General features: G+C 45.4%; 1 long non-coding RNA gene across 1 annotated transcript; it reads left to right on the top strand.

Annotated features, from left to right (window-relative positions):
- Nucleotides 1-19,631: 19,631 nt before the first annotated feature.
- Nucleotides 19,632-25,939, top strand: LOC108519544 (uncharacterized). Its single transcript, XR_001882650.1, has 4 exons — nucleotides 19,632-19,912; nucleotides 22,224-22,300; nucleotides 24,298-24,550; nucleotides 24,843-25,939. It is a non-coding gene; the product is annotated as an uncharacterized LOC108519544 (long non-coding RNA).
- Nucleotides 25,940-26,598: the final 659 nt, after the last annotated feature.

Below are 26,598 nucleotides of genomic sequence, written 5' to 3'. Positions count from 1 at the left end.
GGGGGAGCAAGGAGTGAGCAATATGATCTTCCCAGAGATAGGAAGCAGGAATACAAGGCTCTTTGTTTCCATCCCTGAAGCCCCAGGAGTTATGTCAAAGGCAGAAGGCCCTCTGAAAATGATGCAGGCCCGATTCTGCCTCATTTACATTTCAGCCTGCCTGCCTTCTGACCTGTGCAGAGGAATGCATCCTTATGTGGGAAATGCACATGCAGAAAAATAGAAACAAGACATGCTATTGGAGAACAGATGCCACGCACGATGCCTGATGGCTCCCTTAATGGAATGGTCATGATTTCGGGCTCCATTCGAGCACATTCTGAGCCTCCGCTCATAGTCTCTTGCAATTTGAGTCACTGCCTCTGATGTTTCTTTCTTTTCCTAATTCAGTCTCTTCCTAATTTCTTAAATTAGGTCAACATACACATTCAAAAAATGCAAACTTCCCCCAAGTGCAGGAAATGGGGCCTGAAAGCTATTGCAAGAATATAAAATCCTGCTGTTCAGGGTGTAGAGGCTTTTGGTTGGATCCTGGAGCTCTGAGTCCAGCATCTAGTGAGATCATTGCTAGATTGTTATTCTCCCTTTAAGGTCACTGGACTTTCATGCTGGATGTATCCTCCGTGCTAGAGATTTTACAAATAACGAAGCTGACTTTTCCAGTGCTCTCTTGCTGGTAACTGCAGACCTAGAAGTTCAGGTGTTCTGACTCTGGGGCTACTTACTTCTGAATTTCAGTTTATATCTTGGAATGCTTTTACCAGAGGTATTTTGCATAAAAGTTTGCAAGATTTTTTTCGTCTTATTTTGGTTGTTTTTATTGTAAAATTATCCTATTACTTTAAACATTATTTTGGTTACATTTTATGTAATTTTCATATTGTGTGACATGATAGTTTTTATTTTAATTTTCCCTTTCCAGAACGTAATATCCGATTTTATGTGCAACGCTATACAAGGAAACACCCACGTTTTACAGAGATCCAGGTGACATAAAACCTCAGAAATGAATCAGCTTCTTACCAAACTTGGTACCTGGCCCCGTGTATGCACATGGTTGCAGATAAAAGTTAAAACCATTTGTTTGTGAAGTTTTCCCAGGGCCGGTCTGAGCTCATGGTTTCTGCATACACAGAAGGACCCCTCCAGGGCATGCGGCCGCCTCAGAGGGCCGCGGAGCTCCAGGCTGCCAGTGAGCCCTGCCTGGGGACACCAGGTCCCTGGAAATGTGTGCCACCTCCCCCACCTGATAGCAAAGTTTCCTGGAGGGGAAGGGGATGAGCACCTGGCCGTGGTCATGGTCATGCTGGGCACCAGTGCAAGCAGTCACTCTTGCTGTCTCCCGTGAGTGTGACCCAGCAGCTACTCAGAGTGTCTGGGCTGGGAAAAACGCTGCATGGAATTGAAAACTGAATGACAAAAAGGCTGTGTTGGGGAATGTGACAGTCCAGGCACTTGCCTCCTTCGTGCCTCGTGGGAAGGGTTGGGTCTTGAACTCCTTGTGAAATCTTCAAGCACATATTAAGAATTAATCGCCATTAGTTCTCTATTTTAACAGCTGCCTGCTACCCCCATAGCCCTCCGCAGCTGCGGACTTCTCTCCCTTTGCTGACATCATAATCCCATTACAGCTGGAAACTTGCACACATAAAATGCAGATTTAAGCTTATTTTGAAACAATTTATACTTGTTAATTGCTCCAGTCTATATCACAAGCAGAAAATCGCAGCTCTCCTTTGGCAGCCCCTCTCCTCCTGGCTAGAGGCAGGAGCTTCCTCCTTCTTCATCTGGTTTAACAGTGGACCCAAATGCACAGCCAGATCTGGCGGCTTTCAAGTCACTGACACTTTCGTGGACTGGGTTTGTCCAGAAGTGGCATCTGTCCATCTGCCACTTGCTCAGCTCTCTCCCCAGATGGACCCCGCTGGCGGCTGAGAAAACGCCTTGGAAGCAGGTGAGCCTCCGAAGGCGCTTGCCCAGTGCAGTGGCCACTCTGGGCTGGCTCACTCCTATTTTCACAAGGAAATCCCAGGGACTGTTTTCTTGACTTGAGAGTCAAGTGGGAGAAATTGATTTCCTGGTTTGGTTTGTGTGCTTTTTCTACAAGACACTTACTTGACTGATGTGCTCTGTCCCTTGTATTTGTGCCTCATTTTCACACAAGTTTGTGCGCTGCCTGCAGCTTGATACAGTTTCTCCCGACTGTGGTTGGTGCAGGCTATTAAATCTAATGAAAAATAATTACCTAAAGAAATTGCGTGCATGAATACCTGTGTGTGTGCATGAGACGTGCATGACCATAGTGACAGGGATATACATAGCACGTTTTATCCTGATTCTGAGACGTTGGTGGTTGGGATCGCTGTGATTAAATTAACTATAGATAATTATTTTGTCTTTTAGCAAATTGTATTGTAGCATTATTAGAGGAGCATAGGATGAAACTATTTACAAATCTGCCGTGTTAAAAAATTAAGTCGGTTCGAACTCATGAATACATCATGCAAAAGCTCTGGCGAGAAACAGGCACACCGACATCTTAAACCACAAACAAGAACCCTGTTTATGTTTTGAAATGGTTCTGAATGAATTGGTTTTTAGGTTAAAAGGTTCTTTTCCACCCCATGTTTTAATCTGGTGATTTTGTAGCCCCATCTGCTGTTCATTAGTGGAAGTGTCTAGTTAAGGATTATGAAAGATCTGAAATGTTTTTTTCTTTTTTCTTACTCCTAGTAGCATTTTGGATTTTAACTGTGAAGAGGCACCTAGATAAATGAGTCATCATGCTTTCTGATGACTAAACTATCAAATTTAGACTATCTAGTATAACCTATCAAATTTACACTACTAGTTTTAGGAAATCAAATATGATAGGAGAATGGCTTTTTAAGAGAATGAACTTAGCAGTCACCCAAGTCTGCCAAATATGTGCTGTCACTCAACAAGAATTTGAACCCTTCTCAGTTTCAGGCTATGGCTTCTGTAGCAGACAATTCTTTAACTCTGAGGCTACAACAGCAGATTGAATTCTGAGCCTACAAAGATGTCCTTATTCCAGGTTAAACTTAGAGGTCATTTAGGTAGAAATCAATTCTTGTCTCCTCCATGCAAAGACAGAAATTGGCAAGCTTGACTTAGTGGCCCCCACAAGAAGGAATCAGGCTTTAGGTTCAGTCTTTGGACCCCTCCTCAGAGTGGGGAGTTCTCCAGAGGTGAACCCCACGAAGCTTCCCAATCCCCATCCTTTGGCAGCCTTCGCCACCACCTGCTGTTGTCATTCAGGAGTTTTTCCAAGAGTGTGATGAATTGCCAGGGCCGTCATGCCTCTGATCAAAGAATATGGCACCCCAATTTGGCCAACAAGTGAGTCAGGATTATTCATCCTGAATTGCCAAGTGTCTCTTTCTCTGGCAATATTTAAATGGACTTCAGTTTTGATTGACATCCCTTGGACAGCCTCCTTCTGGCCCTCATGTCCCAGCATATCTCATCTTGCTCTCAGGATAGAGTTGAGCTCTACCAAGCAGACAATGTTCCCTGCACATGATAGACCTTGATAATGTTTTATTCTTACTACAGAGCTGTGATACTGCTTTTTAAAATCAGCTGGCAGCACAATAGCAATTTCTGAGCTGAAACACAGTGGATCCATCCTAAAATATATACATAAATATTTGGTCTGCCTAATGAAGGACAGAGCTAGCACTCATTTTGTTATTTTTCTCTTCACTGTACACCATTATCACAGTCCTAATGCCAGCTCAGAGAAGACTTTAGCTCAAACTCTGTCTCCCCTGAGTCTCATGTTTAAAGAGGGGTTCTTGAAACTATACTCTTCATGCTAGATGGAGGAATATACTTTGGACACAATGTGAAGGGGGTTAGATTCAGGACTAAGAATGTTCACTGCTGAAACATAGCTATGGGAGGAAATTTTTTTCATAGCAGTTTCAGCTGATTACTAAAGAGAGTAAACGTAGTCTACACACACACACACACACACACACACACGATCTGTATATTAATCCATGATAAACATTAAGGCTTCCTAAATCCCTAAAGGAACCTATTACACACCTTCCGCCCATCACTTCACTGTGTGGACGTTTACAAAATCTAATAACGGACATGTTTGTTCTTTCCTCAATTGAATGTCATCATGCATATCCATATTGCGTTTCCACTGGAAATTCAGATCTGTTCCTAAATATGGTGTCAGGGAGAGCTTCTCCTTCCCTTATTGAGGGTACACTGGAAGCGGATGAAGCAGGTTCCAGGGCCGGCAGTAGGACTGCGGGCACTCCCTTTGGCTGGAGCCAAGAGAGGCTCTGGACAAGGATCCTCTGTTGCCAGGCCATGTCTTTGTCCTGTGCCTCTCCAGTTTTCTTGGGACTGCAGAAAACTTCAGAGTAATTGGACCCTTGGAATTCCTGCACCTGGCCCATTTGCCACAGTTTGTATTTCACTCATGTCCCTCGGATTTCCCAGGTCTCTCTTGGTCCTATGTTCCTAACCCTGCAGCATGTTCTTTCATCCAATCGGTAAACAAGCAGTCCCTCCGGCTCCTGCACAAATGCCAGTGCATGGATTGGCCATTAAGAAAGCCTGTTGTGGGAGCTGTTGCCCGTCCTTCCGGGAAGGAAGCACATCCCCAGTATGATGTCCTCTGCTCCCCTGTCCCAGGGTTGGGACTCGCGTGTCCCTTAGAACCAGGTCTTTTGACTTTCCTGGTGTGTGCTACTGCTGCTTCCTTTAGTGTTCAGTGATTTGTCTGTAAGTCTCCATTAATGTCTCTGATTTCATTTCACACTTAAGCAAGCTGGAACCCTTTGTGGATCCACAAACAGAGGAGGGGTGCTCAGGGACTGTCACCCCTTGGTAAGTGGAATGGCCCTGGAGGGGAGGCCAGGCTAGCAGTGGGCACCTCCTGTCTGCCTGGAGCTGCTCTCTTGGTGGGTCTAGGATCAGGGCACCCCATAACCCACTAGGTCTGTCATGGGAGGAGATGGGCACGTCAACAGCCCTCTGTGACTCATGAACTGTTCAGCCCTGCAGGGACCTGGGTTGACCACAGTTTGACCCTAAAGTTTCCAGAAAACAGTAGGCGGCTGCCAGGATCTTCCTGTGGTATGAGAGACCCTGGTTGCCTCTCCATAGGTGACACTCCACCTGCAAGTCTCCTTCATTCAGGAAATAAATTAAACTCCCCTGAAGAGAATGGCTTAAGTCATATTTTCCAAGAGGAAGAATGAAGTAAGACAGAAAGAAAGACAACTTGATTTCACATCTGGGTTTGGGACTTAGAAAGAAAGGGCAAGAAGAAAGGAGGGAAGGAAGAAAAAAGGAAGGAAGACAGTAAAGAGAGAAAGGAATGGGTAAAGAAAAGAAGGAAGAAAATGAGGGAGGCAAAGAAACTAAGGGGACTCATTGGAACTGAGATATAATCTTATATTATTTTGATGTAAAACTTTTTGGCAATAGCTACTATTTATTTGTAAGCATGTCTTAATCAAATGTGCCATTAAGTCAATAGAAACAACCTGGGTTGACCTTGACATAGTTTATAACTTTCATTGTCTGAATGACAGCCCACACAGTCCTCATGTGACACGTGATGATCTCCAAATACACTTGACAGGTTGGGGGTGACTACATGTGTTTCCCAAGCCATAACATTCAAAGGTATCTGTATCTCTGTATCTAGGAACACCATAGGTGTGACGTCAGTATCCTCCAGGTGTCAGTATCCCCCGAACACCTGGGCCGGGGAGGATTCAGGGCAGCAGAGTGAAACCCCATGACCTCTGAAAACTCCCTGGTCTGTGTCAAGTGTTGCCTCCCTGAGCATCCTTTACATGGGGCATAGCTTCAGGTAAGTCCCCGCCCGGGACTCTCTGGACCTCAGCTTCCTCATTTGCAAATGATGCCATGAACAATATTCAATGAATAGAATCTATCAGGCTGGGCATGATCATATCTTGAAGAGCAGGCTCTTGAATGTTATGCTGGTTTGTTCAGAAGTGGTTTTCACTTGGTTTTAATTGGTTTTGTTTTTGTGTAGAACGCAATTTCATACAAGAAGTCTATGTTAATCATGTAGCACCCCTAGTAATCTCAAAAAACGTTTAAGTTCAGTGAGATTTTATTAAAGTCCCAGATTATTATAATCACTTTTAGGCTGGGTGCGGTGGCTCACACCTGTAATCCCAGCACTTTGGAAGGCCAAGGAGGGCAGATCATGAGGTCAGGAGATCGATACATTCCTGGCTAACATGATGAAACCTCATCTCTACTAAAAATACAAAAAATTAGCCGGGCGTGGTGGCGGGTGCCTGTAGTCCCAGCTACTCGCGAGGCTGAGTCAGGAGAATGGCATCAACCCGGGAGACGGAGCTTGCAGTGAACCGAGATTGTGCCACTGCACTCCAGCCTGGGGGACAGAGCAAGACTCCGTCTCAAAAAAAAAAAAAAAAAAAAAAAAATCACTTCTAGTGATTGATTTTATTTAAGAACATATAAACAAGTGTATACATTTACTTTGGCATAATTCTTCATAAAAATGAATATAATTAAAATTATCGCTGGTTGAGAAGTTAGTTAACATTGTGGTATGTCTCTCCAACAAAAGTAGAATGAATTGCCAGCAAGGATAAATTCTGTAACATAGTAACAGAAAAATAATCTGTTCTGCAATAGGCAAATTTATGGTTATTAGCTATGCTTTTAGGTAAATGTATTGCCAATCACCGGAAACATGCCAATAATGAAACACTCAGCCTGGCAGCATCAGAGGCGAAGGCTGGGTTTCCACCTGTGGGTTGAGGAACAGAAGATGTCTTGTGTGGTTAAAGGTGATAAAGACTGGTTCCATTCCCATGATGCCACCAGTGCTTGGCTTTTTTGCAGCTTTATTGTGGCAATGACTTTTTAGGTATTTTGTGCAATAGATTGAACAGCTGAAGAATGCATTTCCATTTTATGTCAGAAGAGAACTAAGAAAAACACAGCTCTCAAGCTTTTGAGTGGATCTGAGCTAACACTGAGGCTCTGGCACGCAGAGGAAACGTCATATCTGACATTCTTTCACTCATTTACATTCATTTTGCGCATGTGCCCTGGGCAGGATTCTAGCAGCTGAGGATGCCTCCCCGAGCAAGGAAAACACCCACTCTTCTCTTAGGGAGCTTCTAGTTGGGATTTTGTTCAGCTGAATTTTAAGAAAGTATGAAAATTTGTATTCTGGATACAATCTTCCCTTTTTTCTTTCTAATAAAGAAATGATTGATAATAGGTAAAGGTTGTGTAAAATACAGAAAGCACATCTCATGATGAAGCAATCAAACATTTTCCTAACATAGCTCGTGTATCTTCTCTTTAAGGGATTTCAGTCAGTTTTGCAAACTGGTGTAAATAGATCAGTGCACGGGAAGGAACAGATAAATGAGGAGTGTTGCACATTCAGAATAAATCAGGCTTGTTACCTTGTTAGCAGGTAGGGACAGGTCTTACCATCACTGAGCTAAACTCCACACAGAAGTGGACAACTGATGGACCTTGGGTTCCAAGTTGCTTCTTCACCACATGAACACACAGGTATTATGAGATCTCAACAAAGGCTGTTAACATTCCCAATAAATGATAAGTCATGGCTCTGCTACCTCTTTGTTCTTGAGGCAAGTTAAAAAAGAAACTCCTGGGGCTCTATTAGCTCCATGAGCAGACGGACCAGGCATCAGCAGCATGAGCGTGGTGGTCTTCAGGCTGGTCCTTCAGCTCCTGGGATGAATCTACAGCCACTCGGAAATGTCTATCAGACAGCAGCCTCATGAGCTTCCAGCCTCCCACTGGCTTCCAGGAGTTCTCCCAGAAGGGCTACAGAAGCTGGCCATGTAGCCCACCCTTTTGGTAAGGGACAAACTCAAGACTCCCTAGGGTTTTGTCACATATTATATGTCCTGTCACTCTTGTTGACTGAGTTGAAAGGGACCATCATTTGGACTCTGCTACTCAGAGATCCGAGGGAAAGTCCTTGAATAAACAATGCTGACAACATGCTAACGTGTTAAGAAATCTATTTTCCATTTATTATTGGTGATTTAGAAGAGCAGAGTCATTCAAAGTTGCTGCTCTCTTCAGGAGACTGTGCATTAGGGGGTAATCAGATGACAATTGACTCGAGTCTCTTACTCAGCAATGACTTTTCATATTTATGCCCTGATCAAATGCACTTTTCAGGACTTCTTTTGCCTTTCCCCAAATTTGAATGTTCAAGATTTCCTGCCATCGAGTCTTTCCAGAGGACAAGTGACCAGGCTTCCTTCCCGATGGTTCTTATCACCCCAGGTGGAATCTTTCCTGAACTAACACATGCTCAAGAAGCCTGCATCTATGCATGTACACATCCTCATCTATCTAGATCTACATACAGGAGTCCTCCCCCTTATCTGACGGATTTGCTGCCAAGACCCCCAGTGGGTGCCTGAAACTGTGGACAGTACCAAACTCCATACATGCTATATATTTTTTTAATCTGATAACCCAGACAGCCACTAAGTGACAAGTGGGCAGGGAGCATAAATAAGGTGAGTAGGCTGGACCAAAGAATGATTCATGTCCAGAGAGGGACGGAGCAGGATGGCAAGAGACTTTATCATGCTACTCAGGATGGGACGCAATTTAAACTTACGAATTGTTTATTTCTGGAATTTCCCCTTTGCATTTTTAGTTTGCGGTTGACCTCAGGGAACTGAAATTGTGCAAAGTGAAACCCTGGATACAGGGGAACTACTGTATCCCTCTCTCTGCAGATCTATATCTCTCTACATGTAAACACACACAGAATACTTGGAGAGCCCACCGAAAGGGATTTACTTTCTTTTTAATATTTTTGAAGGCTGCTTTATGATCCTGTTGACCTGCTATTAGTCGAAGCTTAGCTTTCAGCAAAGGTAATTAAATTATAAAATCACTGCTGCAATCATCAAACTACTCATAAAATAAGAAATGAAAAAAAAAAACCTGAAATAAAAATCTTGCAGGCTTCTCTTGCAATATTGCTCCCTGATGTTAATTACATTTAAATGGGTGAGTACTATTTTGGTATCATTCATACGCCTCCAAAAGTACTTTCCAGTTTATCATACCTGTCAACCTCAGTGCATCACTGGCTAATACTTTATTAAGAAAAAAATCATTAGGGAGCCGCTGATCCCATTTAAGTACATTGGGCAGAATGTAAGACTAATTAAAAGCATATTTTACATTATTAATTTCTGAGTTTCACACTTAATGAATGTGAAATGACAGACAGGGCTACTATTTTTACATTCCGGCACTCTTGTCTTTCCAGTCCGGGGAATTAAATTCTGGGGATTTTTGCAAAGATGTTGCTTGGGAGATATGTTTTCAAGGAAAGCTAAGCTTTTTAGCTATGCGTTTTCCTGGGACATTATACTAAAGCACATAACAGCCACTTAAAAAGAGTAGTTAAATAGATGTTATTTTTTTCATCATACTGCTATAAAAGTATTTTAGATGAGGTATAAAATATGGTTTTTAAATGATATTATGATTTGCAAACACTAAAAAATAATTGCAGTGCAGTTGAGAGAGAGAAAACATCTAATCTTTATTGTGTAAGACAATGTGATAAAATATTTTACAGCCAAAAGCTCATTTTGCATCTGGAAAATTGTGTAAACTGATGGAGAAAATCTCATTAAAACTAAAGGTTATTTTTTTTAATATTCTCGGAACAAAGCAACACATTCCAACTGCATTTTTCTTTTTTCATATTTATTCAATCAGACAGTCATACAAGTGCCTCACATTCGATATAAATAAAGGCATAAAATGACAAGACCATGTAGATGGACAAAGATGAATTATGCCAAGATGCAAAAGATGCATGTTAAGAGCAACGGTGGGTGTTCTGCCGGCTCGTTAGCTGTATTCAGTTGCAGGGATACATTATTAAGTATTAGGTGTTACATTACTTAAAACTTCGCCAGCTGAACGCTGGCTTCCCTTCCTGAGTCTGCACACACAGCCCATTTTTACGGGGCTATGCAAAGAGCAGGATAGAAAAAAAAAAATCCTTTCTTTTTTCCTTTCTTTTCAAATGTGCTTACAATTACCTCTCTGTATTTTATTGTCTTTTACAAACCACAAACTCACACTGGAGGCAAAGCTTAACTGCTGAGGCTTTCCTCATGTAAATATTAGGAAATTACATTTGTACAAACTGCGGGGCTTTGTCAATGGGGGCTGGAGAGCCTCCAACACAAATTAATCAGGATAAAGTTGCTCTATGTTGAACATGACCATAGTTTATTTTCTTAAAGTATTAATTTGTCAACAGCTTTCCTGCCTCGGCGTGGCTCATTTGGAGGGCAGAAGAGGAAGACACAGATGTGGCTGGCGCAAGCTGCGTTTTCACCTTGTGGTTTTAGGAACCGATTGCAGTTAATCAAAACAAAAGCGTGCTTAATTTTTCAATAGGAATGTTCATGTAAATGTGAAATATCATATGACAGAAATGTGAACATACACATAGGTGCTTCAGAAAGGCTTGTTTTTAGGGGAAAAAAAGAAACTAATTTAGTCTGATGTTGAATAATTGGTGTTATTTTGTGTTTTTAAGAATTAAAAAAAAAATGCTTTCAGAGCCTGTACCTCTAATTTTCTGCTCCTTCTAGAAGCCACTGAATGGGAGCTGCAGCAGAGAGTGACACTCACTGCCTCTTGCCTTCTTGGTCCTAAAACTGTTGTGGTATTTTTAATTATAATCTCTATGTTCTTAAAATATTTTGTTTCTAGTTATGCTTCTGGAATGGAGAAATGTGTGTAACGACCTCTATTTTTCAGATTTGCCAAAACAAATTAAGGAAAATGTTCAGCTCTCCCTTTGCCAAATGTTTAATGCTTTTCTATGAAAGCAAATCTTATTTGTAATGTACATTAAACCCGAAGTAAATAATGCATCCTGTCACAGGCAAACGCTATTGTGCAACGAGGAAGGGCTACCAATTTTGCTTCTGATAAAAACAGATCACAGGAAGGATTTCGTCATTCCAAGAGCACCCTCATCTGCGTGGTGATAAAGTCTGCGCATGAGTCTAACATGCCTATCAGAAGGTAACCCCAAGCCCAGTGAACTCATTCATGTCTTATTGAACCATGTACTTATCAGCCATTTCTTGAAAAAACCTCAAGCATTATGTTGACCGGGTCTCAAAGCTAATGCAAATGAACTCTCTAAAATCCCACGTTAATGTTTCCCACCTAAGATTAAGGTATTACAATGATGAACTGATTTCATGGTGGTTCTCTTCTTCCTTCCGCCTCCCCCCACCCCAACCCTCTGCTCAAGCACAAGGGCAGAAGCAACAACCCTGCCTCTGAAGCTGGCCTGGCTGGGGTGAAGGGCAGAGGTCTCCTCCCCTTAACTCCTCCTGAAAAGACCAGCCAGGCTCGGCCAAATCGCTTCTTTTCCCCACTTCATTACGCCTATTTTGAGTGAAGATGGACGTTAAGACTGTTAATAAGAGGCAATTCCGTACATCCAGATTAGCCGGCCTCCACCACCTCTCAGGTCTTCCTGGGTCGTTTATATTAACATACATCTTCAAATATTATCGACGCTCCCCATGTTTTATTAGTTTGCATTTACATCGTTCACCATTTTATTATTCAAGATTTCCGCTGTTGCCAGGTATTAATCAATGTATTATGCGGTTCACTTGGGCAAGCTGTGCAGAGGAGGGTGCCCCTAGGGTTACCACAGTCAAGAGCGAGAAAAGTGTTTTAGACATGTACACAACATGTGGTTTACTATTATCATTAAATGAGGTGAACTGGGACTCTATACATATGGATTTTGAATTGCATAAATTTTGATTGATATCATTTGAAGACTGAGGCTCTGAAAGGCTAGATTTTGTGAAAGACGATACACAGACCAGCTATTACCACATACAATCATACCAGGAAAAGTATCTGAAATGAGCGAGGCAGCTGGCTTTTAAATAGCTAAAACATAACATCAATACTTATTTTGAATAATGGAAAAAAGAGGTAAAAGATGTTGACCCCTGCCTGACAGGAACAAGCTCAAAAGTAGAACTGGCCCCCAGGGACGGCCCCAGCTCCACAGTAGCGCCAAGCCCTGCTCCCTCTCCGCCTCTCTGCCTTTCTCAGTACCCCCATCTCCATTCTCCCCCCTTTTGTCTGTCTTAAAAAAAAAAAAAGTAAATATTTTTTTTGAGCATTAAGCCACTATGGACAAGCGGCTAGAAAGAGAATTTTCACAAATTCAGGAAACACTTGAGAGGTAAAACCAACATCCTGAGACAGAAGACAGGCCAGCTTTTGACACCAGGTTGGACCTGCGAGGCCTAAAACCTCCAGCCAGGAAGTGCTTGCCCCTGGTCAGGGCTCCAGAGGCCCCGGCCAAGGCAGGAGAGCGCAGAACTTTCCACGCGCCACCGCAACCAACAGGCCTCTTCATGGGAAATTGGCTGAAAATGTGCTGACCGGCATAAAACTTTTATTAGAATCGGAGAGCAGGAGGCTGAACTTCAGGGAATGACGGGTCTGGGCGCGCTGGGGAGGGCACAGCCAGGACCCAGACCGGGGCGCTCGGTGCCCCAGCCGGCCCCCATCCGAGTAGCCTGCGCCCTGCCTTCACTTTGGGGGTCGGCTCCCTGGGCCCCCAGCTCACGATGCCCGCCAGGAGTCGGCGCCGGGGCACCCCAAGGCTGCACCCCGCCGCCCCAGCCGCCTGCCCCGCAGCGCCGCGCATTGCGCCCTTGTGGTATGCGGACGCTGCGCCCCTGAACCCCCCAAATCCGGCAGGCCTGGGGGTGGAGGCGCGGAAACCCTCACTCCTGCTGAGCTCCCGAGCGGGACAGACTTTCTGAAAGGGGAAAGGGACATAAATCAGGAAATTAAAAAAAAAATAGTTTCTGCACATTTTCAAAACCCACGTTGCGCTCTCTAAGGTCCTTTTCATTTTAACCAAATCAGGGGGAACTTGTCCTCACAGCGGCGAGGCAGATGGAACAATAAATCACAGGCGCCGTTGACTGCCTGCAGTGCGCTCTCCACAGCTGTCACTTTTTTGTCTCTTTGGTTTTAGCTGACATGGTTTGAGGTCCACTGTGAACCAATCTGGACTTTTTTTTACAGTCATATCCATCAAAACGACCAGTGGCCATCAGCCCGCTGCGGCCATCGATCGGGTGGCCCCTGCCCCCGTGCAGGCCGGCGTGACCCGGCTCCTAGGTGAGGCTGAGGAGAAGGACCTCGTTTTAGCGGATTTTTTCCCTTTTTTTTCTTTTGCCTCCAGCTACAGCTGTGATTTTCTGAGCAGTCTTGGCTAACGTTATTAAAGTTGCATCAGGATAGATACAGAGCAAAGCAGATAACAGGCTCCGCGCGCGGGAGCTGGAAAGACCGGCAGCCTCGGGTTCCTGTTGTTGTGTTTTAAGCGCGCGGAGGCGCGGGCAAAACTCGGAGTTTCCAACTCGTTGCTTATTTTGCAAAGTAAACAAGCAAATGTTATGTGCATAACCTTAGCTGTCTCGCTAAAGGTCAGCGCGCCCCTGCTCATTTCCCGGGCTGCCTTTTGGGGGCACTCTGATGCCGGGGATTTCCTCGGGTGTTGGGGAAACAAGACGTGCTCGCCTAACAAAGACTCAATCTACAAAGGCTGCAAAACAAAAACATTGATTACATCTGAATTTGAGTGCGGAAGTTTGCTTCGGGGGTATAAAATATCAGCCCCTTAAGCTCTAAATAGCGAGAGGGCTGGGCTGGGGCCAGAGTGCCCAGGCGCATTCCATAGACATTTCTTGGAGAGGAAGATTCCCCGTGGCCGGCTCCTACAGTAGTCACCCAAGACAGGATGGCAGCGAAAATTCAGGAGATAGGAGGTTAGGTTAAAATAAAGTTTCCCCTAGAATTGCATTTTCTTCCGTAGTGGCATTCACAGTAACATCTTTGAAAGTACTTAGCCAGAGATAATTTCATGTATGTACACAAGTTTGAACTCAAGAAAGAACCAGGCAAGAAACAGAAAACACACACACACACACACACATTTATATGTGGGAATAGGGAGCTCATAGATACACAATTAAAAAAAAATTGGCTGCTTAAAAATCCCCAGTTAGGTCAGGTTAAATTTATTATATTCTTTTATAGCCGAACTGTATGGTTTTGACTTGAGGTGACAGTTGAAATGCACCAGAAACCTTTGGAATTTCAGTACTATATATTACTATGAGGAAGAAAATAAAGTTCTACCATTAGAAGGGCTTGCCTTAAATGTTCAAGGAAAAAAAAATGTTAATTTTTCCCTGCAATCTTTTTCTTAAGTATGGAGTGAGTTACACGGGCAGAACAGCCAGCTAAGTGTAATATCAACATAGCTGGGAAGCATCTGTCCTTGCTCTGCGTTAGAAATAGTCAGATTGCTGTAATGCAATAGGGGAAGATTGCTCATAGTTTTAAGTGAAAACATCTACTTTGGGTAATGTGCATTGTTGTCCTTCTGAAGAATATCTTCTGGGCAAGAATCGGAGCCAGGTGTAGTTTTTGCTATGAGCATTATTGACCATTGATAATGTCCACCAGGACAGAACATGAATCTTTTTATGCAAGGCTGCCAAAGGCTGTCCAAAGTTCAATTCCAAGTGAGATGGAAACGGAAGGATTTTGTTTCCCCCAGAAAAATTTCTCCATTTTTTGAGAGGGCTGTATTTATACAGTTCCTTTTGAGTTTTCCTATTCAAATCACCTCTGACTTTAAAAAATAGATTAAATATGGAATCCACTCTGGAAATGGTATCTCTGTGCAGTGGCAAATGCCCTGTGCTATGTCAGGTGTCTGCAATGGATTTTGTAATCCTGGGCACCTTCCTGGCAATCACACTAAAAAGCGCCCCTTAAAGTACTGTGTAGGCCATCAGCAAATGCCCGGAATTACCTCTGACTGGGCCCGGGGCTGAGCAGTGCTCTCTGCTGTCTTATCACTGTTGTAATGACATTGAAATATGCAGTGTCGCCGCAGCCACTCTGCAGGTCAGAGGTACAATTCTCTGTACCATTTCTGGAGTGTTGCCTTGTAAGGACGCAGCCAGCATCTGGCCTGACTGGCTGTGTGGTTGCAGGTGAAGCAGTTTTATTTGGGCATCAAAGGATAAAAGGCAACACAAAACAGAAAGAACAACCAACAAACAAAAAACTTCACGCGAGTCCTGATAAACAGGCCGTATTTCTGTGTGCTCCCTAATGTCTGTTTGATGGAAATACACCAGAAGTGTCTAGTTATCAGAATCCAGAGTCAGGGTCTTGAAGGGCTGGTGTCCAGAGTTGCAACTGTATGCATATAAATGCAAGAAATTCATTTCCGATTCCTAGGAAAGCCGTGATAACACGTTCTGTATTTTTTCACTCTCAAGGTGCATTTGGCACAAAGAATTCAAGAAAAGGAGAGAATGTCTCAAATTCTACCCTAACCACAGAGCCACAGTCTTCCAACTGCATTCCTAGCAGACAGGGGTGTACTTGATGGCAGTGAAGGAATCTGCTCTTTGGTTTGCATGACATATTTTTCAAATCATCCAAACTGTTAAAACGGAAGCAGAACACCTTTCTGAGCCAGCGTCGTTTGTTTTTCGGTTTTGGCCCCTATCTGTCCATCAGCACGCTAGGAGCTCAGTGACTGGCACTGTCAGCTCAAGATGAGATTGTATTTTTCACCGTGACCTGAAAACACTCCCTGATGGTTGTGCAATTGTTTTATTTCTATTTTTCACTTGACTCCAACCCCTAGTGCAAAAGTACCAGAGCAACCAGAGGGTCACTGGGGCCTGATTTTTCTTGCATTTGTCATCCCAAGGATAGGATTCCTACCTGCTCCTTTAACCAAACGGTTGAGAGCCGCAGCAGGGCTGGACAGGATCTCCTCGCAGGGGAGTCTACTGACCAGCACCACGTTTAGGCATTCAATGGAATCTTGCAGATCGCTTCTTGAGACTGCTTATATTTTGCTTTTATTTTATGTGCCAAATTTACAACAGAAAAAAAAGACATTATTTAGATGTCTGCACTTCTGTCAGGACATAAGACTTAAAGGGGACAGATTTTCCTATTTTAGATCTTCAAAGGAGCAAAAAGAAAAAAATAACAGGGATACTATATTTCTTCGAGCTTTCTTCTGATGTCACTTAAATCACTCACCATTTATTAAGTATAAATCCTGCAGTGTGCTTGCAAGAAGAGTACCCAGAAATGGAACCAAAAAAAAAAAAAGAGAGAGAGAGAGAGGAATTTACAAATAAGTGTTATCCAGGATGGGAGCTTAAGGCTGACTGCGGTGCAGCGGCTGGATACATGGATGTGTTCAGGTGGCACGCACAGGTAACCAGCGAACTTGAGCAGTCTGTTCGCTTTCAAGAACCACAGCCAACGCTAGGTATGGCTGGTGGTGGCCTTTGTAATGCTATTCACATTACATCATTTTTTTCTTTTAAAACAGCACGGCCAGCTGTGGCCAGTAATTGCGTGTCTTTGTTCTAGGGGCTTTCTAAAGAGCACATCAATAGGGTAAACATGTATTTGCAGAGTGTTTTTTATCCAGTCAAAACAAGTGAGCCACACCATCACACGAGCCCTCTTGGCCGGGAAACAGTGCTCCTAGTCCAGGAAGTCGAATGTCTGTAATTGCGAAGAGGGCCGACCCCAGGGCAGAGCCAGCCTTTCTCTAGGCAACATTTGAATATCTTAAGTAGAGAGTTGCTGTGAGCAAAATAAAAACATGTCATGTGCCCAGGTGACATTTTGTAGCAAACAAGGAAATCACAACCCAGGAAGTGTTGTATTTTATGCCAACAACAACCTGACAGTTTTCTGTGTAAAGAAAACATGACACTTTTCCAAATATCAGAGGAGGCGTCCACTGCTCAAGGGATTCCTGTCCTGTCACTGAACTGGAAGGTCGCGGGCTGGCTTCATGATCTCTGTGGTTTCACAATGTTGAGGTGGAGGGGTTTGCACGCTAAATGCTGTAGGCTAAGGGAAATCTTCCCCTTCATCTTGAAAAACAGTGACAGGAGGAAAAAGGTCCTATGTTGACAGCAGTAACCTCTAGGTTTAAAGACTCTGCCCTAAGCAAGGTAAGTAAAATCGTCCATGTGAATGCATTGCCAGGGCTGTCCTGCGTAGGGGAAGAGCTAACATTAGGGTGCAAAGCATCCTCCTCCCTCTGCCCCCTGCAGCTTCTACTGTAGATCGGGGCAGAAGGGATTCTTATCACAGATAAAAAAATATATTCGTGTTTTAATAACAGCTTCGGACCCTATGTCTCTCCACCTCTACTCTGTGTGCTGGAGATGATCAAATGCGCTCTTGCTGCGCCATGTCCTCCAGATGGGGGACTAGCCCAAACGGGCCACACACTGGTGTTCAAGGGAACTTGCTTGTTGGAAACTGCTGTAGAGCTGCTTTGAGGTGTCTTAAAGTGCTTATGGTCATTCTGTCATTTCCCAAAAGTGCATAGCAGGAGAGAAGCTCCGTAGGCACCTGTGAAGGGTGCACGCCTCCGGACTGGGGCAGGAGTGCCTGGCGTGGCCCGAGCCCCTGAGTGTCCTGGGCGGATCAGGAGAACAAGGGAGGCAGTGCTAATAAGAATACAAGACTGATAATGAAGGCACAGTTTGCTTCCCTTTCACAGTGAGGAGACTCGACTTTGAACCCTGATAAATGTTGATGCCCTGTTTTTATCTGGTCTCAGCTGTGCTGCTGAAAAAAAAAAAAATTCAACCAATTTCTTTTAAGAGTGGGGTTCCATTTTAATTAGTAGAAAGGCAAAATGTCCCTTGCCATGTCAACACATAATTTTCTTTGAGCTAAAGTAAAACAGGCTGCTGCCTACAATTAGGAAGAAAAATAAAATATAATAATAATAAAAAAACCCATGCTTGAAAGCAGAGAGCAGAGTTGAAGCCCATTTGCTCTCCACACACCCCGGACACACCCCTGCCTGGCCTCCCCAGGCCTCCACAGCCCTCCCCACTCTTTAGACTGTAGGTGATATACTTCCTGTTGCCCCTTTTATAAGCAATAAGAATTTAATAACTGAGGGCAACTCTATAGCAATATTTATATGGGTCAAGTGGCTTAAAAGTATGCAATAAATGTAAAGTTATGAACCACATTGCCCCTTTTTAAATAATGCAATGAGCACGGAGATATTATGTTTCATATTCTGGAAAAAGGTGTTTCGGGCTAAGCTCTTGGCATACAGCAGACATGAAAAGTTATACTGAGGCCATAACAGAGTCACTGCCTGCTTAATATGGTGTGTTATGTAGAGCTCCTCATCCTAATCTCAGCCCACAGCAAGAGGGTCCCAGATGGTATCAACAAAACCTCAGCTTCTCATTAGCAATCAGCAGATTCTCCTGGTGTCTGCTAGTTTCCAATCAAGGTGAGAGCCTCCACTCCTCATGTGAAGCCCAGTAGGATAATAGAAATAATGTTGCCTAATCAGTGGCGAGCACTTGAGATCCCACATTCATAACGGGCTGGAGAGAATTTGGTGGAGTTACCGTTCAGCATTTTCACACGTTCCAGGAGTCCGGGAACACACAGGCACAAGGGTGGCAAGAGGTGAGAACTGAGGACACAAGGTCCCCATGAGGGACCCAACGCCCCACTCACTCTGAAACCCTCTTGGGCCATGGTAGGAGGGGCTCCTTCCTCATTCGGATGTTTGTGGGCAGTTACATTTCCTGGGCAAATCTGAACAACATGAGGCACTGTGGGTTGCAGTGGTGCAGGTTATGCCGTCGGCAGTGGTGACGGTGACTTCACGCGGCGGCTGTTAGCTCTGCCTAGGATTGGAATTGTGTCTGAGGTGGTCTGGATGGCACTGCCCAAGCCACCTGAGGGGCTTGACAGAATTTAGAGGAGCAAGTGCAGGCCAATTGTTCCTAGTGCTGGCAGCCCGACGTCACCTGTCCACTCAGTACCTCACCACGCCGAGCCCCGGTTCACGCCGTCTACTACCTCCTGGTTCAGTGCCTGTCCTCAGGGACAATGTGTCAGCCTGGGGGTTTCAGTGTCCGTTGCCACATCTGGCCACCCACCTGGATGGAAGCTGGCTGACAATCACACCACGCCTAAGTACAGGGCTACCCAGTGTTGACATGGGGTCGTCCGGCCCTGAGATGCACCCACTTACCAAGAAGTGCATTTGGAGCCTGTTGTTCCCAGCTCCCCTTCTTCAGCTGCACTGGTCACCTGGTCCACACCTGTGCTGGGCCAAGGCTTGTCCCCCAGCTCTGCCCAGAGCACCTAGGCCCCAGCAGCCACCCCCAGCCTGAGGAGCACAATGCCTGCAACAGAGAGACTTGTTTGTGGTTACAGAAGAGAAAACCAGTCACAGCCAGGCTCCACCAGGACAGGCGTCCCCTGGGCAGGCTTCAGTGTGGACACGCTGGCCCACGATAGGACTGGAGGCAGGACCTCCCCAGCAGGCTACACTCAGAGGCGGCCTTTCCCACACCCTCTCCAGACCTAATCACAGACACCAGGCCAGGAGGCAGAGCAGAGGAGAGGCTCAGGGGGCCGGCAGAGCTCTCTGAAGAAGGGCTTTCCCTATCACCTCCCGACAGGGACCAGCAGGTAACCAGGGCAGGGCCAGCGCACAGTCCGTGTGGCCCCACCTCAGCGGGGCTGGAGTGTCGCTCCTCTGTCAGCCTTGCTGGCCGGGCTGCGAGGTCACAGCCCAGGGGTTCTGGAGGGACTTTTGAGAACGGGCATTTCACGGGCCTGTGTGTCTGCTGCATTGGTCATCTTCTCCATGGTCAGCATAAGGACCACTGAGGCACGGCTCGGACACTTGGTAGGTTATTCACAGAAACAGCATTCATTCCCTCTCTGGCTCCCCTTTCATATTCAGCCCTGGCCTCTGTACTAGGGGAGAGAGCAGATCTGAGAAACAGTCTGAGCCTGGTATAACTAGGAAGGTGTCCATGCTGACATGAAGTCCCATGTTCAATGTCTGTGTCTACCATACGTGCCCTTTTATTATTCCTTGTTCCTCTTTTACCTGGGGCCCGCGCTGCTCTCAGGCCAATAGACTGCCTCTGTTCCTATGCAGAGCATGTAGACTTCCTGACTGCTAACTTCTTCATAGAAGGAAAGAAGGAAAAAAGGGAAAAAGGGAGGAGGGAGGTACGGACAGAAGGAGAGAGGAAGGGAATAGCATATAAGCTAAATTACATTAGGTGTTTCAACAACATAAGTCCATACTGAAGTTTTATTTATTTCTGTTTTTTGGAAATGACAGCTCTGTTCCAGACTATTATTTTCTTAAGAAGAGTTTGCAATAAGAGTAGAAATCAATTGTTTAATTAAAAAAAAAATAGTTCTGCATTTTCTTTCAGTAGGCAAAGGCAGGAAATACCTTATTTGAACTCAACATATTTCTTTAGGCAGAAACATCCTATGAGGCGCGCGTAGACTTGAAAAATCCGAGAGTGCTGAGACTAGAAGATTATCTACCCCAGAACGTCCCCTCCCTTCCTGTTATCTCCCTTGCTAATTAAGATCACTGAGCCTCTGATAGCATATGCAATGGAGTGAAGACTGCACATCTAGAAATGCCTGTCCTTCAGAGAGAAGGGCCAGCCCAAGGCCAGCTCATGCCCTGCCATCTTGACCACCTTGTGAAGTCTTTGAGATCCCTGTCTCTCCTCCTGACTCCCCTCCCTGCACACTCTTCTATTAGACACGTGACAAACGCCTTCCCCACTTCACCGTGAGCTCGTTCAGGGCAGGGACCAAGGCACTCAGCAAATGTGTGTTAAGTGAATGATGCATACATCAGCAGAAGCTCCTAGATGTTCAGGGCATCAGGAAGGATACTTTCAGCCTTGCTTTGTTCTCAACGGAAACCCTGAGAGGGTACCATGCGGTGATTTGACTGTAGTGCCGAGGAATCACGTTGAACTCTGAAGGGCGGCTTGGTGGAGGAGGACTGAAAATAGCAGAGGAGTTTCCACTCTGCAAATGCAGCTGAGATGATGGAGGCTGTTCCAGGAGGGAGGATCTGTGTCCACAATGGACTTGCACCAAATGTGTGCACAGGGCTGAAGTTGCACTTAGCCTGGGCCCCATCCCAGCTCTCCTGCCCATTTGCCATTGGAACCTAGGCCAGTCACGTTCTTCCTCAGAACCTCAGTTTCCTCACGTGTGAGATGTGGACAATAGTAGCTCCTAACATAGGGGTTATTGAAAAGATGAGTCGAGATGAGGAATGGAAAGGACTCAGTGCACATCCTGTGCATTGGCAGTGTGCTATAAATATAATTCTCAGTTTATTCATTTAGCACCAGGGTCGGCAAACTTTTTCTGAAAAGGACCAGATGGTAAATGTCTTCAGCTTTGCGGCCATATGGTCTCTGTTGCAACTACTCAACTATGCCATTGTGGTGTGAAAGCAGCCATAAATAATATGTAAATGACTGGGCGTGGCTGTGTGCCAATAAAACTTTATTTGCAAAGACAGAGGACCAGATTCGGCCTGCACACTGTCATTTGCTAACTCCTGATTTAGTATGTTATTCCTACTACTACCACCCTCACCTCCTAGATACCAGTTTTGAATCTGTTTTGCCAGGGGTACTGGGCTGCTCTTGGTCAGCATAAATCCTACTGCCTGGGGCATTTTAACTCTTCACAGAGATCGAGGTCCCATTAATCTGAAGACACTTCCATTTTGTATCTAACTCAATTCAGTTTCACGTGCACCATTGTGAAAGGAAAAAGTTTTGTCACTATTCATGATATTGTTGGTGATACAGTAATGTTGCTGTCATTCGCAGAGCTAGGCCAGGCTCTTCACCTGTGTCTCACTTCAGTCCTTTTTGAACCTTTGCTTGTCATGAGTACAATGAAGGAAAAAGTCATGATTGGAGGAAGAATTGAAATAGCCGACAATTTTCAGGTCATTCTAGGAATACGATCTAACAGAGCTATCAGATATTTTGTTTTTTAAAAATACTTTTACTGGAGTAATCTGTGTTCCTTCAAAAATCGAATTGATAGGCACTAAGTGAATCTTGGTTCTTCAATTAAATTGAAGCGTCATGGTGTAGATATTTCCTGATGAGTTTTTCAGTGGGCTAATTTGTGGTTGCTTTATTTTTAAGGAAACACAACATGTCCCAGCCCCAGCGCTGGATGGTGAATGGATGTGAGATGGTGAATACCTGTGTTCAGGTCAACAGTAAGTCATTGAAACACTGAGTGTAATACAGGGTCAAATGCGGTCCTGTCCTCAGGGAAGGACCAGGCAGTAAGACAGGGCTGCCACTTGGGGAGCTCCAGGGTCCCGGGGAGGGACCCCAGAGGGAGCAATCCGATTGGAAGAGGAGTGGACTCTCTTGATGGAGATCTGCCTAGGAGACAAGCATGGTTTTCTTCAGCTCCACCTGTTTTCTGGAGTGGCTGTGCTGAGGGACAGGCTGATGGAGACGATGGGGAACACCAGGGTGCCCTAGTCCTGCCCCCTGCAGCACCCCTTTCAGCGTCTCTACACAGAGAAAGAGTCTGGATAAGGGGAGACAGTTTCCCTGGTGTGATTCTTTCCAGAAGGGATGATGAGCACGGGGTTGAAGAAATGGCTTCTGCAGAGCCACGGAAAATTGTTGCATTATGATGTGTGCAGAAAATCACAAGTATGGAGGACACAATGTACAGGAGCAGTGTGGGGGAGGAGAGAGTGAAATAAAAGTGACAGCAGTGGAATTGAGCTTTCTACTGGGAGTAGTGGCTGTCCAGGCTGAGAATGGTGGATGGCAGGGCAAGGGGACCTGGCCACAGCTGAGTGGCTGGACCAAGCCAGTGCCCTGGCAAGAAGGGAGCTAGAGGGCAGGCTAGGAAACCAGCATGCTCCCATGATGGCACCTGACACCTGCACGTGTCTTTCTGATCTCCACGGGGCTACCCTCATTCAATCATTCAGTAATAATTTATTAAGTCAGTTGTTATGAGCTGGGCATGTGCTCCTCCTGGAAGATACAGAATTGGAAAATGGACCCTGGCCTCAAGGGGTTCACAGTCTAGTGGGAAAGAAAGACGCTCGGTGACTTATTTAGTCAACAGATTTTTATGGAGCACCTATTATGGGCCAGGTGCTTGGTAGGTACTGGGAATCCAGCTGTGAACAGCAATCATGATTCCTGCCCTCCCAGCTCTTGTCTGCTAGTGGGAAGGCCCATCCCCCGCAGGGATCCATGCACTCCCAGTTCTAACACCTGCAGACTCTGGGCTCTACTCTTTGATTAAAGATGGCTGAGGCCTCCATCCCTCAGAGAGCTGGGAGGCCCCCACCCTCTTGGCCGGAACCTGGGGGCTCGTGTCCCTGTGGTTTTGGCAGAGTGTGGGGCCTCCACTCCGGCCCATCATGCTGGGCTCCGAGGTTGGCCTTGGTCACTGACTGTGCTTGCAGCCCATTGCTTCGGGCCCTGGAGAGTCCTTCACTTTACCAAAGTGCCCCTCACAGGAGGCCCTTGTGTATGTAGACTTTATTATTATTATTTTTAATTGACACATAATAATTACACGTATTTAGGGGCACAGTGTGATTTTTCAGTGCACGTATATAATGGGTAATAATCAACTAGGGTAATGAGTATATCGGTCACCCAAACATTTATCTCTTGTTTGTGTTGGAAACACTCAGAAGCCCTCTCTTGTGGCTGTTTGAAAATATACAATACCATGTTTACTGAGGTCACCCTGCAGTGCTGTGGCGCAGTAGAACCTGTTTTTCCTACCTCACTGGAATTTAGCCACTTCTCCCTCTTCCTTTCTTCTCTTACCCATCCTAGTATATTAAGACATTTGCTGAAGGTTTCATGGTAGAGAGGTGTCTCGGGAAACACAATGCAGGCCCCCTCTCCTAAACCCCCGTTGACACTTCTTTCTGGTGTGGCCCAGCCCTGTCCCCACGCAGCCAGTCTCCCTAAGGCCCTGGAACTCTGGCAGAACTCAATGGGTTTCTCTCAGTTCCCTTTGTAGAAGGACCGCAGTCAGAAGGACCAACATTACCCTGAACTAAGGGCACCGAAACCCGGGACTCTGGTATGCCCTGAGATTCTGGTAGTTCCCTCCTCCCCCTCAGCCAAGACTTTTATATCCTTAAGGAGCACTCATTTGGCAAATGAGGATGGAGTGTCTGCTGTCCTCCAGGCAACACCCTGTCTTCCCTCCTTCCTGCAGAGAGAGAGACAATGCGTCACTTTGTCAAAGATAGAAAGTGTCTTACCTGTGCGGGCTCAGGCTGATGGATCTCATGTGTGAGGGATGGGGGTCTCCGTTCCCTTTTTGCTGGCACAAGTATCCTGGTTCATTGGAAGTGTCTTTGTGGCTGAGGATGGCTTTGCGGCTGCCCAGGTGTCATGGGTTTGCCATCTCTGCTGGGATAAGCTCCATCTTTGCACCTGCTGTGCCTGGCCGAGTCCCAGGAGGGCAGGTGAGACATGGCTGTGTCCCCACTCAAATCTCATCTTGAATTCCCCCATGTTGTGGGAGGGACCTGGTGGGAGGTGATTGAATCATGGGGGCAGGTCTTTCCCATGCTGTTCTTGTGATAGCGAATAAGTCTCATGAGATCTGATGGTTTTATAAGGGGGAGTTCCCTTGCACATGCCTGTGCACCATGTGAGATGGGCCTTTCACCTCCTGCCATGATTGTGAGGCCTCCTCAGACACATGGAACTGTGAGTCCATTAAACCTCTCTCTTTTGTAAATTGCCCCGTCTCAGGTATGTCTTCATCAGCAGCATGAAAACGGCCTAATACACCATCTATTCAGCCAGCATTCACTGGACATCCACTTGTACCAGAAAATGGGCATTCGTCGTGGCATCTGATGAATGAGGTGCCTGCCTTGGGCAGCTGACCACAAGAAGCCTGCATTTACGGAAGGCCTAGTTACGGAGAGGCCCTGGTACAGGGACTTAGTTATTGCTCTTGATGGGTCAGTTGTTGCTTGGTGTGTGTGGTTGTCTGAGGCTCACATCCAGGTCTGACTTCATGCAGCTGATGCTGGTGTTATCTCCTGTTTTCAGACATGGAAACTGAGGCAGAAGAAAGTCAAATCCTTTGCCCCAAGTCACATGTGGCTTACCCCAGTTCCTTACTTCAGGACTTACCCTCGCAACTGCTGCGCTGAATGCTTTGCCGGACCATCATGGGGATGTTACTGACTTTGCTCACAGGACTACCTTCGCTTATGGGAAGACATAACTTCTCTCAAAAGCTTCTTTCCAATAGGTTGAACACAGCGTGTTTTGGAGCTGTGGCCAGACTTCCACACAAGGAGTGTGAAGGCCATCTGTGGAAAGCCACCCAGCCCTCTGACTTTCTACCCAGGCCAGAAATGGTGCAGAATTGGTGGATTGGAGGTTCTCCATTCAGAACTGGCCGTGATTGTATTACCTGGGAAAGAGTCAGGTGGTGTGGTCAGAGCCAGCTGCTGCATCATGGCACACATTTTATCCACCCCTCCCCTCCTTTACTGTACAACTCACCTGGAACAACCACCTAAAAGCTTTGTTGTGGACAGATGATTGGTAGTCAACACGCTTGTGGACACATTGGTGGAGCTCAGTTGAGCTCACCAATGAGCTCAGAATGAGCACGAGGGCTACATTCCTTTTCTTGTAGATCTTAGCCTTTTGTCAAGAGCAAGTAAAGCAGGTTTTGGCTAGGAACAAAACTTCCTCTGAACTTCCTCTTCCAGACATACAGGCTTTGAAATGGTTCTCATCCTAACCATGGAAAATATTTTTAAATTTAAATGATCTCTGTGATGCTCCTGGTTACTATTTGTTTGTACCTTGTCTACACATCTATTATTACTAGATTTTTTTCTGTAGCATAATTGTGGTCAGTAAAAGTGGTTTGTTTCCTAAAAAAAAAACCAAAAAACAAAAGGCGTGTTGGCTTGAGGCTGTGCTTGGAACTGGAGCTGAGTTGGCTCTTCTCAAGGTGACAGAGGGGAGGTTGTGAAGCTTGCATCAGACCTAGTTTTAACCAGCCAAGCAAACTTGGGCATGGTGAATTATTAAACAATAAATTTATCACATTTCTTCTCTGTGGGCCTTGGTCATATCTCCCAAACCCTAGAAAATTCTCACTGTGTGAGGGCCAGGAACTGGACCAGAAGATCCTTGGAAAACTGTCTCTGGCATGTGATTCTACGAAAAGATGCATGGATGACATCTTGCCAGACCTTCCCTTAATTACATCTAGTGAATTCTTTCAACTTTCTCTTTTAGGAGGGTTCTTGGCTTCACCCAGAAAGAGATTCAAGGGCAAACCAGTGGTGTTAGACAGCAATCTTTTATTAAATGGGAGCTGCTCGTTGCAGAGCATAGCTAACTCATAGGCAGTGCACCCAGACCCACACTTCCGGGCTATTAGCAACTCTATACCCACTTATACCTATTTTCAGTTACATGCAAGTTAAGGGGTGAGTTAATGTAAATTGAGAGGCAGGTTATTGAGAACTTTCTA

The sequence above is a fragment of the Rhinopithecus bieti genome, unplaced genomic scaffold (assembly GCF_001698545.2).
Source record: "Rhinopithecus bieti isolate Rb0 unplaced genomic scaffold, ASM169854v2 scaffold_42745, whole genome shotgun sequence".
NCBI classification, from domain to species: Eukaryota; Metazoa; Chordata; class Mammalia; order Primates; family Cercopithecidae; genus Rhinopithecus; species Rhinopithecus bieti.
Note: the sequence above shows the minus strand (reverse complement) of the source record. Positions and strands in the feature narration are given on the sequence as shown.